This window comes from Lepidochelys kempii, chromosome 3 (genome assembly GCF_965140285.1).
Source record: "Lepidochelys kempii isolate rLepKem1 chromosome 3, rLepKem1.hap1, whole genome shotgun sequence".
Taxonomy (NCBI): Eukaryota; Metazoa; Chordata; order Testudines; family Cheloniidae; genus Lepidochelys; species Lepidochelys kempii.
In genome coordinates this window covers 169,866,260-169,879,524 of record NC_136382.1, presented here as the reverse complement: position 1 = coordinate 169,879,524, position 13,265 = coordinate 169,866,260, and the positions used below count along the sequence as shown (strand labels likewise).

The 13,265-nt window shown below is 44.0% G+C and overlaps 1 protein-coding gene across 7 annotated transcripts in view; it reads left to right on the top strand.

Annotated features, from left to right (window-relative positions):
• Positions 1–13,265, top strand: part of TRERF1 (transcriptional regulating factor 1) — a 141,523-nt gene that overhangs the window by 31,380 nt on the left and 96,878 nt on the right. For 6 of the 7 annotated variants that reach the window (XM_073339034.2, XM_073339029.2, XM_073339030.2 and 3 more), the window contains one exon: positions 11,431–11,481. The gene's annotated coding sequence lies outside the window, so the exon portion shown is untranslated. Of the gene's footprint in view, positions 1–10,770; positions 10,929–11,430; positions 11,482–13,265 lie in introns of all 7 variants that reach the window. The other variant, XM_073339031.2, reaches the window with a different exon arrangement.

The window sequence follows — 13,265 nt, the reverse complement described above, 5'->3', positions numbered from 1 at the left end:
AATCTCAGGTCTGTCTGCACGTGCCTCTTACACATGAGAACTGGCTGAATAGAGACCTGTGGTGCTCTGCAAAAGACCGCCTTCAGGGTAGAAGAGCAACTTCCCAGAGCTACTCAAAAATTATTCCATCCACTTGTGTCAGTCAACAGCATGTTGCTGTATCAAAGGCTTTGGACAGACCTGGAAGACAGCATGGACACATGGCTTTTGCTTATTAGTAGAAGAAGACTGATCACTGAGACACTCTGGCCACTGTGTTGTACCCAGGCTTCGAACTACGCTGTCAGTGGTCAGTTAAATGTTGAAGATCCCAGATTGCACTAGAACTCCTTTGCTAAAACTGTTCCAATAATCTTTCCTAAAAAGCAATGGTTAAAAGCATAGTGGTAATTTAATGAGATTAATACCTTCATTCTAGTGGAAGAGCAGTGTGCCAGGTAGATAGAAACAACTGGCTGTCCAACCCTTGCTCCAGAAACTGTGTTTGGATGACCATCTTAATCTATGATGCTTGGTTTGTAGTAGCCATGTAGAACATAAATTCATCTTGCATATATTAGAAAAATCTCAAAGTACCTTTAGGGTTGTCTGTGAGTGATGCTGGCCACAGCTGACACAGGAAAGATAAATTTGCTACCTTGTGATGCATCTCTGCTCCCACCGAGTTGGATAATTGTGTTTGAATCTAGTTGATTCTATCTGCAGAATACAGAAAACTGTTCAGCAAGAAAATGAGAATTCTGCCTTTAGAGTCAGCCTAGATTGACGAGGCTTTTTGTCACTGGAGCAGTTCTGATTGGGACTAGGTGGACACTATGGTGGAAGAGAGTTTTCTAGGCCTCACCAAAGACGCTGCATAGCATCTCAAATTCTCCATGCCCATTTTCTCACATTCAGACTGACTTCTGCCAGAAGATGTTCCTCTCCATTCATGATTCATACTATAGCTCATCTGTGAGGATGGCACAAATGCTTAGGAGATACCATATTGATTATTGAGGCAAAAGGGTAGCCATAATGCTCCTCTGTCACAGGGTGGTTACTGACTAAGTCTATGCAGTATTCTCCCTATGTTGGTTTTTTGCAACCTGTTTTATATTCAGCCATTTCAAAGAGCAGACTTATGAAATAGATCCTTCTTCCTGAGGGGAGTGAAAGTGAGACCTCAGCCTGATGAGAATAATGAACAGACTCATTCTATAAACCTTCTTTTCCTCCCTGCTTCTCCACACTCAATCTCCAGTCTGACTTGATTCATTTTATTAAGTTGACCATGGTAGAGTGGATCTTTCTAGCTTATATTTTCTATAACATTCCCCACTATAGAGTCTGAGCACCAGTTCTGTCTTGGTGGTTCAGTGTGAATGTGACAAATTAATAGGGTCTGGGAGGTTAAAAAAGTCAACCAATTAAAAAATATTTACGTTAGGAGCAGCAAAATTACATTTAGTTCTGTTAAATAGAACAAACTTTCCTATGGTTCTTGTATGAGCTTTGTGAATATAGCCAGCAAGAGGTGAGATCACTGGAATTTTAGAGGTCTGGCTATTGAAGGTTGTCTCCGTGAGTATGCATTCATTTCCCTATATCACTTGCATCAGATCTCAGTCATGACTGCCAGTCTTCTGGTTTTTGTGCATGTGTGTGGGTTTTTTTTTTTTTAAAATAAAATCTTGCTCTTACATGGACAGAGCAGCTGATCCCCATTTAGAGAAAACAAAATTATAGTGAAGACAACTTATTTTACCCTTGTCTGGTAACAGCAAAAACAATCAATCAGTTCCTGACAACAAAAATGGGTGAGTAGTGCAAGTGATAACTAAAAAGAGGGAATAGTGACAAGGAATTTCGTCTATGAAGGATGAGGAAACAGCATTCATTACATGAAGCATTTTTAATACTTAGTGTACGTTTTTCATCTTCACAGTGCTGTACAAAAATGAATTGTCACAACACCCCTGCTAGATAGGAAACTGGTGGTATTTCCATTTTACAGATGCGGAAAACTGGGGCACAGAATGGTTATGGGATCTGCCTTTTTCAGAGGTTCTTAGCACTTGCAGCTACCATTGACTTCAGTTGGAATTGTGGGTGCTTGGCATCTTAGAGTGTGAAGCCCTAGCTACTTGTCTAAAGTCATAGTTGTCAGAGCTGGGACTACATCTCAGCATTTCTTAGCTCCCAGTCTGGTGCTCAGAGTGGGGAAAACTAATTGTCACACACATGGAATGGGGAGTTAAAAAATTAAGACAGACTAAAAAACTTTATTTAGTCTTTTTATTTAAAAAACAAAAACAAACAAAACCCCTCATGATTTTGGGGCCAGTCTTGTTACTTTTTTAATTTTGGGGGGTTAGCAATGTTGCAAAAGCGATTTGGTTTTCTCAGTCCATGGTATATGTTAGTTTATTTCAAAAATTACCATGTTTAATAACTGGTTGCTTATACGTAGACTGTACCTTAGGCTGTATTTGGAGTGTTGCATGTCAGGATTTAGATGCATTGACGGGGATTTGTAGAAACATCTACAATATATGACACTAGTACCTCTGGCCAATGGTGTTAGTCCCTCATCTTCATAATTACATAATTTAGCTACGTATATTTCATGTGATGGTGCTGCGTTTTATTAGGTTGACATATCTAGTCATAAAATTGCACGCTTTGACCTTCTAACCCCTTTCTAGGAGGGGAATCTCTTCCAGTATTTCTTACAGAGCATGTTGTAACAAACATTCTTATTACTTTTATATCCAGGATTGTAAAATCATTGCAGGTGATTCAATCCCCTAATGCTATGTAATTAATCTGAGGGTAGAAATTGCCTTTTTTCCTAATTTATAAAATATTAGATTTTTATTTCTGAATTGCAAGGCTTGTATGCTGCTGCTGATTTGCTTTCAGATTGGTGGTAAAAAGATTTTCTTTATTGCAAATGGAATCAGGATGTTTTGACTTACTGTATTCTGAATAGGGTGAGGAGATTAGCATGGTATGTAAAATATTTGTCCATAAAACCCCACACATTGCTAGTGCAAATCATTCACCCTGCCTCTGTTCCCAATTTAACAGTGTTTTTCCCCCCCTCTGTAAATGATACTGTGCAAAAAATCATGATATTAATTTACTTGTATATTATATCTCTGTCTCCAATCCTTTCTTTGTTCTTGGGCAGGGACTCTCTCCATCTCTGGGTATGCCTACACTGCAAGTGAAGGTATGATTGCAGCATTGGTAGGCATATAGCCTTGCTGGCTTTAATCTAGCTGGCAGAAATAACAATGGTAGTAAAGACGTGGCAGTGTGGGACAGCCACCCCAGTGCATGCCCACAGGCGATCCTGTATATGTACTTGGGTTGCTGGTCCACACTGGGATCCATTTCCTCACATTTTCACCGCTTTTGTTATCCATGCTAGCTAGATTAAAACTAGTGCAGGTATGCCTGCCCATGCTACAGTTACACCTTAATTTGCATTGTAGACATGCCCTGTGTTTGTACAGTATCCATCACAATCCTTTGGTAACTACAATAACATAATTTTTTGCTGTTAATAAGTATACAAAATTTAGGCTTTGATCCTGTGAGCTGATTTGTGCTGGTAGACCCTTACACGAAACCCAGGTGAAGTAAATGGATCTGCTTGCAGGCACAGGGATCTTCCCAGGTAGATCAGATCTTTAATTCTTAGAATAATGGAGGCCTGTATTCAGGTTTAAGAAGACTAAGGTAACTATACTCTTCTGATGCAGGGGAAAATTTAATACTAAAACTATAAAATATTTCAGTTGATCTAGCTGAATTTCTTGCAACTTAAGTCCTTATTAAAGTTACAAATAAGGTTAATATATTTTTGAAACATTTACAAAAACAAAAAAAAGTAGTTGATCTATGTGAACTTTCTTAAAAGTTTTGTTTTTGTTTCCCCTGTTAAATAATCACTTCAGATTTGAAATATTGCAAGAGAAGCTGAGTACTAGTAGGCATAGGACTTGCAGTTCTAAGTTGAAACCTGCCTTTACCTCTCCCCTTCACTCTGGTAACAGAAAAGTTTGCTGACTAATAGTGTTAATACTTGGAAAATAAAATGTAACCTTCAGTCAACTTTCAGTATCTAACCCAGACTTTCAGTGAATGGGCAGTGTCATGGTGAGGAATGACAAGTGGGAGGTGTGCAAGTGAATGTCAAAAATCCTAGAATTAGGCTTACGTTCTTATTTCAATTTCTATTTCCTGTATACTGACTTTAAGTACTGGAATCCTAAAGTCCGAACAATGAACAGTTAAGTTGTTTTGGATAGGAACTGACACAGAAGAATTGTTTATTAATTTGTTGATAATCAGTCACCACCCAGTGCTGTCACTTCTGTACCGCGTGTTATCTTTTCTGAATTCCTCAAATCTATATCGTTTCTATGCCGCTCATGACTTCCTGTTTGTCTTTTGGCTGGTGTTGGAGTGCATACCGTGAAGTGACTAGCCCTAATGGTCAGATCCAGCTAATCGCCTAGACTCCTCAGTGCCACAGGTTCAAATCTCTGTAGAATAAACTCAGCCCTTTATCCTTCCAAATTAGATTGAGTCCTTCTTCGAGTGCTTGTTCATGTCGATTCCATTCTAGGGGTGCGCACATCCATGTGCACAGTTGTTGGAGACTTTTGCTTTAGCGGTATCTGTAGGGCTGGCTGTGGCGTCCTCTGGAGTGCTGCTCTCATGCTGCAGTATATCGGGCGCCACCAGCCTTATGCCTTCTCAGTTCCTTCTTACCCCTCATGATGATTGGTTGGAGCACCTGGTGTTGCTTAGCAAGAGGATTAGTGGTTCTTCACTGTTTAGATCGTTCTCCTTTGTTATTTAGCCAGTGATCACTTTATTTGTTAAGTGTTCTAGTAGCAGGTTAGTAGTTAGAGTCCTGGCTGGGACTTTGTGCCCCGCTCCCCAGGCTTTAAGCTGTGTTCTGAGTGCAGCCAGCCAGTGCCCATCAGCGATCCTCACGAGAGTTGTCTGAAGTCCCTAAGGGAGTCTCATCGAAAAGACAAGTGCTGGATCTGCAAATATTTTCACCCCCGAACTCCAAAAGAGCAGGACATTTGGTTAAGGGCCCTCCTCATGAAGGCTGCTCTGCGCCCAGCATCAAAGTCCTTGCACTCTGATTCCACACCCGGTATTTCAGCATCTGCAATGCTGGCACTAGGATCCATACAGCACCATTTCCCCTCGCCGGTACCGAAGAAGCAGTCGAAGTAGTTTGGTCTGCAGGTACCGTGCAAGGGAACTTCGGGCAAAGGACCTGAGCTAGGCCTCGTGTCTGCAACGGAGGCTCTCGGGTGGTACCGCTGTGGTCAGACCCTCTAGCCCAGCCAGGGACCCACCTCCGATTCTGGGGAGCAGTAGGGCATCTCGGCCCATCACAGGGCGATCTGCGCCTGAGGCGGGCCCAGCGGCCAAAGAACAGTTTGGCCGATAGGCATCACAGATGCCTTGCCGCATGGCTGATCCTGCCAAGACACCAGCTTAGACGACCAAGCTGGTGATGGGACCGCCCCGAAAAGCAGTGGTCCCAGACCAGAGGCGCTGTTCCCCTTCGTCACGGCCAAGGACCCTGGTACCACAACCCCGGTCTCCAGCCAGGAGGCCTAGATCTCCAACACCATGGTCTCCGCTTACAAGATGCGGGACTCCAGAGTCGCAACGCTGATCCCCGTGTTCCTGGTACCGACGGTCCTCCCACCAGAGATTGCCAAGGCGCCAGTTGCCATCGCCTTACAGGTCTCCGAGGCGTCTGTCTCCTCCAACATGAGACCATTCCTGGTCACGGCACCAGTTGCCGGGGCCCTGGTGCTTTCTTCGAGCAGGCACCGGCCCTTGCCTTCGCTGTACCAGTTGCTGACAAGAGTCAGTCGACAGACTCAAGCTTCCACGGCCCTGACCACCAGAGGGACAGTGGTCGGATGGACAGTTTAGCCCTTCCACTGTTTGGGGCAAATCGTCTCCCAGCCAGGAGCCTGCCAAGACGCTTTCAGCATTGGCATGGGGTCAAGGGGCATGGACTGCCTCGTGGCAGTACTGGAACCCGTGGGGGGTGACTGTGATGCTGGCACCATACTCCCACCACTTCTCCCGGGCAGCATTGGACACGCTACCCCCCAGCACAGCTGGCACCAGCTTTGGCGCAAAGAGCCCAATCCGAAGCGGTGCCGAGCTGCGGAGCAGTCCCTGTCGCAGCAAGGGGATGCCCTCCAGCCTTTGGCGGTGCAGTCATCCTCATCGTCCCCAGATGAGGTGGTGGTGGGGCCCTCGCAAACTGGTAGCCCCCCTGATGACTTCAGGGAGCACCAAGCCCTACTTAAAAGGGTGGCGACCAACCTGAACTTGGAGGTTGAGGAGCTAGCTGAGGAGCCTAATGACCTCTTCAGTGTCCTTCCGTCCTCTGCCCCAGCCCGGGTTGCATTGCCCATTCACCCAGGGGTCCTAAAGATTCCCAAGTCAGTGTGGCTAACCATCTTCCATTCTGCCCACATCCAAGAAGGTGGAAAAGAAGTACTATGTCCCCACAAAGGGGTGTGAATACTATATGCACACCCTCCTGTGGGGTCCTTGATTGTGTCTGCTGTCAATGAAAAGGCCAGGCTAGAGGCACCCCCAAAAATAAAGAAGCCAAGAGGCTGGATTTATGTCAGAAAAATGTATTCCATAGCAAGCCTCCAGTTTAGGGTCTCTAACCATCAGGCCCTATTTGGCAGATACAATTTCAACCTGTGGGACTCCATCGGGAGATTCAAAGCGAGCTTCCCGCAGGATTGGGTGCAGGAGTTTGCCACTCTCATAGAGGAGGGTAAGGTGGTAGCCAGGGGTGTCCTCCAGATGGCCTGGGACACCACGGACTCGGTGTCCAGGATGGTTGCCTCTGCAATAGCCATGAGGTGTAGCTCCTGGTTACAGACCTCCAGGCTGTCCCAGGCAATGCAATCCACCCTCTAGGACCTCCCGTTTGAGGGAACAGGGCTCTTCTCTGAGCTGACTGATGCTAGACTCCCAGGCCACCCTCTGCTCCTTAGGCCTACATACTCCTCAGCAGGCCAGAAAGCCGTTCCGCGTGTTCCCCCCCCCCCCCCCGCCTCTGCCGTCATCAAGGTCTTGGGGTACCCCTCGTTCCAGCCTCTACAAAAAGGACCAAGACAGGGGTTTTAAGTGATGCCACCAGTCGTCATCTCGTCCACGTGCCCAGCCTGATCCTTGCAGGGATCAAGGCAGCCAGAAGCAGTCATTTTGAGGGTGCATCCAAGGACGATGCTGCAGTCACTGCACCGGATCCATTCCCCGTCTTCGTCAACCACCTCCACCCTTTCCGGTCTAGGGTGACCAGATAGCAAATGTGAAAAATCGGGACGGGGGTGGGGGATAATAGGTGCCTATATAAGACAAAGCCCCAAATATTGGGACTGTCCCTATAAAATTGGGACATCTGGTCACCCTGTTCCAGTTGGCCTGGTCCCATATTGCCTTGGACCTCTGTGTTCATCACAGTCTCATCGGGCTATACCCTGTAGTTTGTAGCTGACCAACACTTCTGCCACCCTTCCCTGTCCCTCTTCAGGGACACTTCTCATGAGCAACTCCTCGTTCAGGAGGTTGAAAACCTCCTGTGCCTAGGGGCAGTGGAAGAGGATTTTACTCCTGTTACTTCCTCTATTCCGAAGGCAAAAGGGGGCCTCAGACCTATTCTAGACCTGCACCGCCTCAACGAGTCTCTCAAAAAGTTGAAGTTTAGTATGGTCTCCCTGACCTCCATCATCCCCTCTCTGAATTCAGGAGACTGGTATACCACCCTTGATTTAAAGGACACTGCTTCCATATTTCCATATTCCTTGGGGCACTTGCTTTTCCTCTCTTCCACGTTGGGCCAGCACCATTTCCAGTTAACAGCGATGCCCTTTTGGGTCTCGTTGGCCTCGAGAGTGTTCCCAAAGTGTATAGCACCAGGGGCTGCTTACCGGCAACGTTGGGGAGTCCTGATTTATCCGTACCTCGATGACTGGTTGGTTGATAAGGTGCCAGGCCTCTGATCAGGCATCTCAATCTGGTCTGTTCCACCTACTGCGACCTGGGCCTCATAATAAACGACAAAAAGTCGACCCTCGCCCCAGTGCAACATATAGAATTCATTGAGGCAGTACTTGACACCACTCGAGCCAAAGCCTTCCTCCCAAGACTCAGTTAATTATAGCTATAACATTCCATTCAATCTCACATTAATTCACACATTCATTCATACACACACACACACACACACACACAGGTTGTTATCATAGTTACCAGCCTTAGAGTTGCTCATGCCAAGCCACTGGCCAGGTGGCCTGGACATGAGGAGGGAGCAGGGCCTTGTCAGATGCTCATCTGATGCTCCTGGAAGTTGGTTTGCAGAATCAGACCCCAAAGTTCTCGCTTTTTAGAGTCTATTTTTATAGGAATTTCTTCCTATGCCAGTCTATGGGAATTGCTTCATCATGCTGTTGCTGAATCAATCAGCAGATAGCACATTCCTGACGGCTCCAAGATGTTATCTTGTTCTTTGGTTCTCCCATTCTTGAGGCTGTTGGGTGGATTCCAGTCTGTCCTCCGGGGGGTCCTCTGGTTATTTCCACTTGACGCCTTCTTCAGCCGATGGACACTGGATTCTTAGGCTGGCACCTCCCTGATCATTCAGTTATTATCCACACCAAGCATCCATCCACATACATCCTCTATCGCTATTTTAATCACAATTGTTAATACAACAAAAGGGCGGGGAGTCTTTGGGTGCTGTTTTTGTTGTTAGAGTATTGCTTTGAGTCTCTCTCTGTGTGAATTGCTTTGAGAACAGACTGTCTTAGAATGTACTAACACAATTAGCAGCTTGCAAGTTTCACACATAGAGGGAGAGAAACAGTACCAAAAACCAAGAGACCTCTTAATTAGTAATACCCTGGAATTTAAACTATGGGGAATCAAACTCATTTGTGATTTTAATACAGAAGCCTCTTTTAAACTTCTTTCTTTAATATGATCCAACACCAGAACTGTATAGATTAAACTTGCTTTCAGAAGGTCTAAATAACTTGTTCAATCTGAACTGGTTTAGTGCTCATGTGAACACAGAATAGCTAAAATGGTTCAGCTAGTCCTCCTGCTGCTGTTCCATAGTGCATAAGTGACTTTTTCAAATCTTCCACAATTCACTATGTCTGGAAGCTGTACTGATGCTATGAAATAGGTACCAAGAGGGCATTGCAGTTGACATGATTTAAAACAGCAGAGCTGATGTGCAACTGGTGTTCTTAAATTGAGTCATCATAGCTAATATGGAAAAAATGAAAGGTTCTCAAACTGGTTTGGTCCAGCTGACTCAATTACAAGGGGTTTGTTGCTGTGGTGTAAACAGTGTTAGTCATTTCTGCAGCCTTCTCAGCACCCATATGAAGTGGCACCTGAGCCTTTTGTTCAGTTGCTAATAGGCCTCTTGATGATGGCTGACTAGCCAGTTTCATTAAGGTTGAGTATTGGTTCTTCCTTGTTGTTAAGGGGATTCCTGTAGACCTTTACCATAGGCACTGTTGGTAATACATCAACTAGTGTTTGTTTTACAGGCGTTTAACTGTATAGGGCCAAACACAAACAAAATAGCCATTTGGCTGGGCTATCGTATCGTGCAAATTCTGTAGCTCAAGAGTCCTGATTCCTTTTCTGGCAGTGGCCATGTTGCTAACACCAAACATTCAAAAATCGTGAGTCCGAGCCCAAAAATTCATGATTGGATTAAAAACAAGATTTAAAACTGTAAATAAATTACATTTTTTGCCTGCTTTTGGATGTTTCTCACCTTGTAAGGGGAAGCTCTCCACTCCTAGATTGTGTAAGATAATTTCAGGATCAAAAATAACCTTAAATATACACAGAATGTGGCTTCCCTGTTCACTGCTTGGAAGGGACTGCACTTACTCTCTCCTGTCATGTGAGAGAGAAGCTGGCACTCAGTGACTCATAATTCCCCCTCCCCATCCGTAACCAGGTAGAATAGGCAGCTGTCTCACTCATATTCTCCCTTCATGATCCCCTATAATCTCCAGTCCCCCATCTACCTCATTAACTTGCCCACTTATATTTCCCTCTCTTCACCTTGTCTCCCCTACCACAGGCTCTCTCTCTGCCACACTATTTTTCCCTGCACCCTCCCAGTCTGCCTCCTATTTCCTCTGCCCCTTCCCCGCTCCCCCCGGGTCATTTCCCTGATCATCCCTGTGCATCCTCTTTCTTAGCACATTTTCCCTTGTTCCCCCCCCCCCCCCCCAAATGGTCTCATTCCTGAAACTCTGCATTCTCCTGTCCCCTGGCATTCATATGGAGGCTGAGGAGCCACTATCTTCCCTCTGTTAGCCCCATTTCAGCCAATGGGAGATGGCATCCATCTTTGCTGGGAGCAGCCTCACTTTCCTCTACAAAGGTCAAAGGCATGGTAGCTAGTTAGCTAAGGGCAGCCTGTAGCTTGGGTCCTATTGACAGAAATGAGAGACGCTGTCTCCTTTTGGATGAGGGCAGATTTCATAGGATTGAAGCCAGCAGTCAGAAATTCATGAGAACCCTTTTAAAAAACACAACAAAATAGAAATGTTGGGACTTACAATAAAACTGAGAGAGTGGGTAATGCTGCAGTGTGTTGGTGGGTGCCAGACTTGCCATTGGAGCACCTTTCCTTCCTCCCGCCAGCAGTCTTTTATTCTTTTCCCTTTCCAGAGCCTGGGGCCCTTGTAAATCTTAATTCTGGTTCTGCAAGTTCCACTTGGGAGCCTCGCTGACAAGTTGGTCAGAAGTATGAAGGCATTATAAGAAACACTATGAGATGAAATCACTTTGTTCATCGAAATTGCACTGTGGGATTTTGGAAGGAACTGGTAAGGAAATAAGTGACCAGGACTTCCTGTCCCTGCTAGTTTGGGCTTGATGAGTTGCAATGCCAAGGTTACTTGTCTTAACATGTCAGAATTAGATTAATACTGATCTTCTGAAAAGTGGTACACTTATGTATATTCAGATTATTTTAAAAATCCATTAATGGGAGGTACTGCGTTAATGCATTTTGCAGTAACACTCTGTTTTGCAAACGTTTTGTTTTATTATTGGGTCCTTGAAATGATAACCACTGATTTAGTAAACCTACAGTGTAGTAAGTAAATTGAGTAGTAATGGCCTGTTCCTGCATGATGAAAGTTATTGGGAATATAAGTACTGACATTCTTGGGAGCAGGATTGCGGCCTAACTAAGCAGGTGTTTTCTGACTAAATGGATATACTGTAGCTTGTTTTATTTTGTTCCTTTGTTAATTCAAAGGAGCACAAAAATCTTTTACTAGGCTGTAAAACCCCTAAACATATGATACGTTTTTGTCCCCGCAGAAGCCTGCTCAGGAAGACATAAGAAAGTTGATCTCAATAATTCAACAACAGGTAACTTAAGTTATAGTTTTATTTTCTTTGCTACAAATTATGGAGAATTCTTTCTTCTGCAGTTGGGAAAATTCATAGATCCATTATTTTCTAACTTGAGTACATGGAGATAGCTCTCTAAATTCACATTGTTGGCAGCTAAGTAAAAGTTGCTTGATTTTCACCCCCAACCCCCTTCACCCATAGGTGCTGAGCACTTGCAGCTAGTTTCCCAGTGATGACAATGGAAATGTGAATGCTCAGGTCTTTTGAAGAAACAAATAACTTAAGTCCCTAAATGTGGCGTTGGGTGTCTAACTTCAGGCAGTGAAGTTGGAAAATTTGCCCTATATAAATACAAGTAATATCCTAAGAAATGTGAATAGGTTAATTGCTTTCCTGTTGAGCAAATTATAGGAAAGCTGCAAGGGAACGTGTTTAACTTCAGTGGCTGAGAGGACTAGAAATGATGTTTCTCCATAAATTTAGTATGTCTTTGGTATATTTAAATAAGTATCATGTTATGAAAGAACAGACTTTTTGGTTCTGCTTTTAATGTAGAACTGGAATACCCACTTCCCCCTTCCCATCTTTGTCTCACTATCTTTCCCGAGTTTAAATGTCATGAGTATTCTGTTATAAAATATTGGATGGGGGAACCTGTTTAAGATTCTTATCTTGTCCATTTGGGTAAAAATCAGTTTTATTATGGATTACCTGGCCAAACTATACTGTAAACTGTTCAAGTATCTAAAATTTCTGTAACATTATTTGTTCTAGTCACTGAGTAGTTGACACTGTCTTCAATTTCTTGTAAAATATTGATAAAGATGTGGAAATTAAATGGAAGAGCCATTTTCAGTTTTTGTGTGCAAAGCACACTGATAGGCAGTTTTTTTCCCTGTGTTTGTAATGCGTATGTAATATAGGGAGGTGGTGTGGTATAGCTATAAGGGATTGAAAAAGGAGCTGGAAGATAGGAACTTCAGAGTTTTAATTGCGGCCCCACCAATGACCCCTGTGGGCTTGGGTAACACACCTCAATTCTTTGAGTCAGTTTGTCCATCAGTGAAATAGCAATACTTTGATTTCTCTTTTTCTCAGGGTGTTGTGATACCTCTTAATAATTAAGACTGCAAGTTAATTTTCATTAGAAACCCCTGCTCCTAAATACCACAAAAAAAGAGACCTTCCTTAGAACTGGTAGGTGAGTGAGCTCTTTGACGGATGTTTTGTCGTCGTCCCCCCGTCCCCCCCCCCCCCCCCCCCCGAATTTCAAAGTAAGTCAGAACAGAGGTTACTTACTTAAAATGCCAAAATAACAAACACGTTCACCAGTTTCCAAAAAATCTTTTTTTATCACTTGCAGCCAAAACCCCTCCAAAACCACAAAAGTCAGGAAAATGGAGAGAAGTAAAATTTAGTTCACTAAGTTGACACAATTGAAGACCTGTGGTGAAACCATGGCCCCATTGTAGTCAATGGAAATTTTGCCTTTGAATTCAGTGGGGCCAGGATTTCACCCTTAGTACTGAAAGGTAGGAGTGAGTGCTTCTACCCCATGCTTTATCCCCAATCCACGTTCAGACTAGCTTTAAAAAATAAGCAGTATCCAAGACAGTAACTTTGCTGAGGTGAAGTTAAGGTTGATAGAACATATAATTAATTTCATGATAAAAATCCTTACAAGAAAGTTGGATATAACGGGAGAAAAAATCCCCCCCGCTCCACCCCAGTTCAAAAGCCTGGAAATTCAGAGTTAAGGTTAAATTTACTAAAACTCCAAATATTTTAATATATGGAAA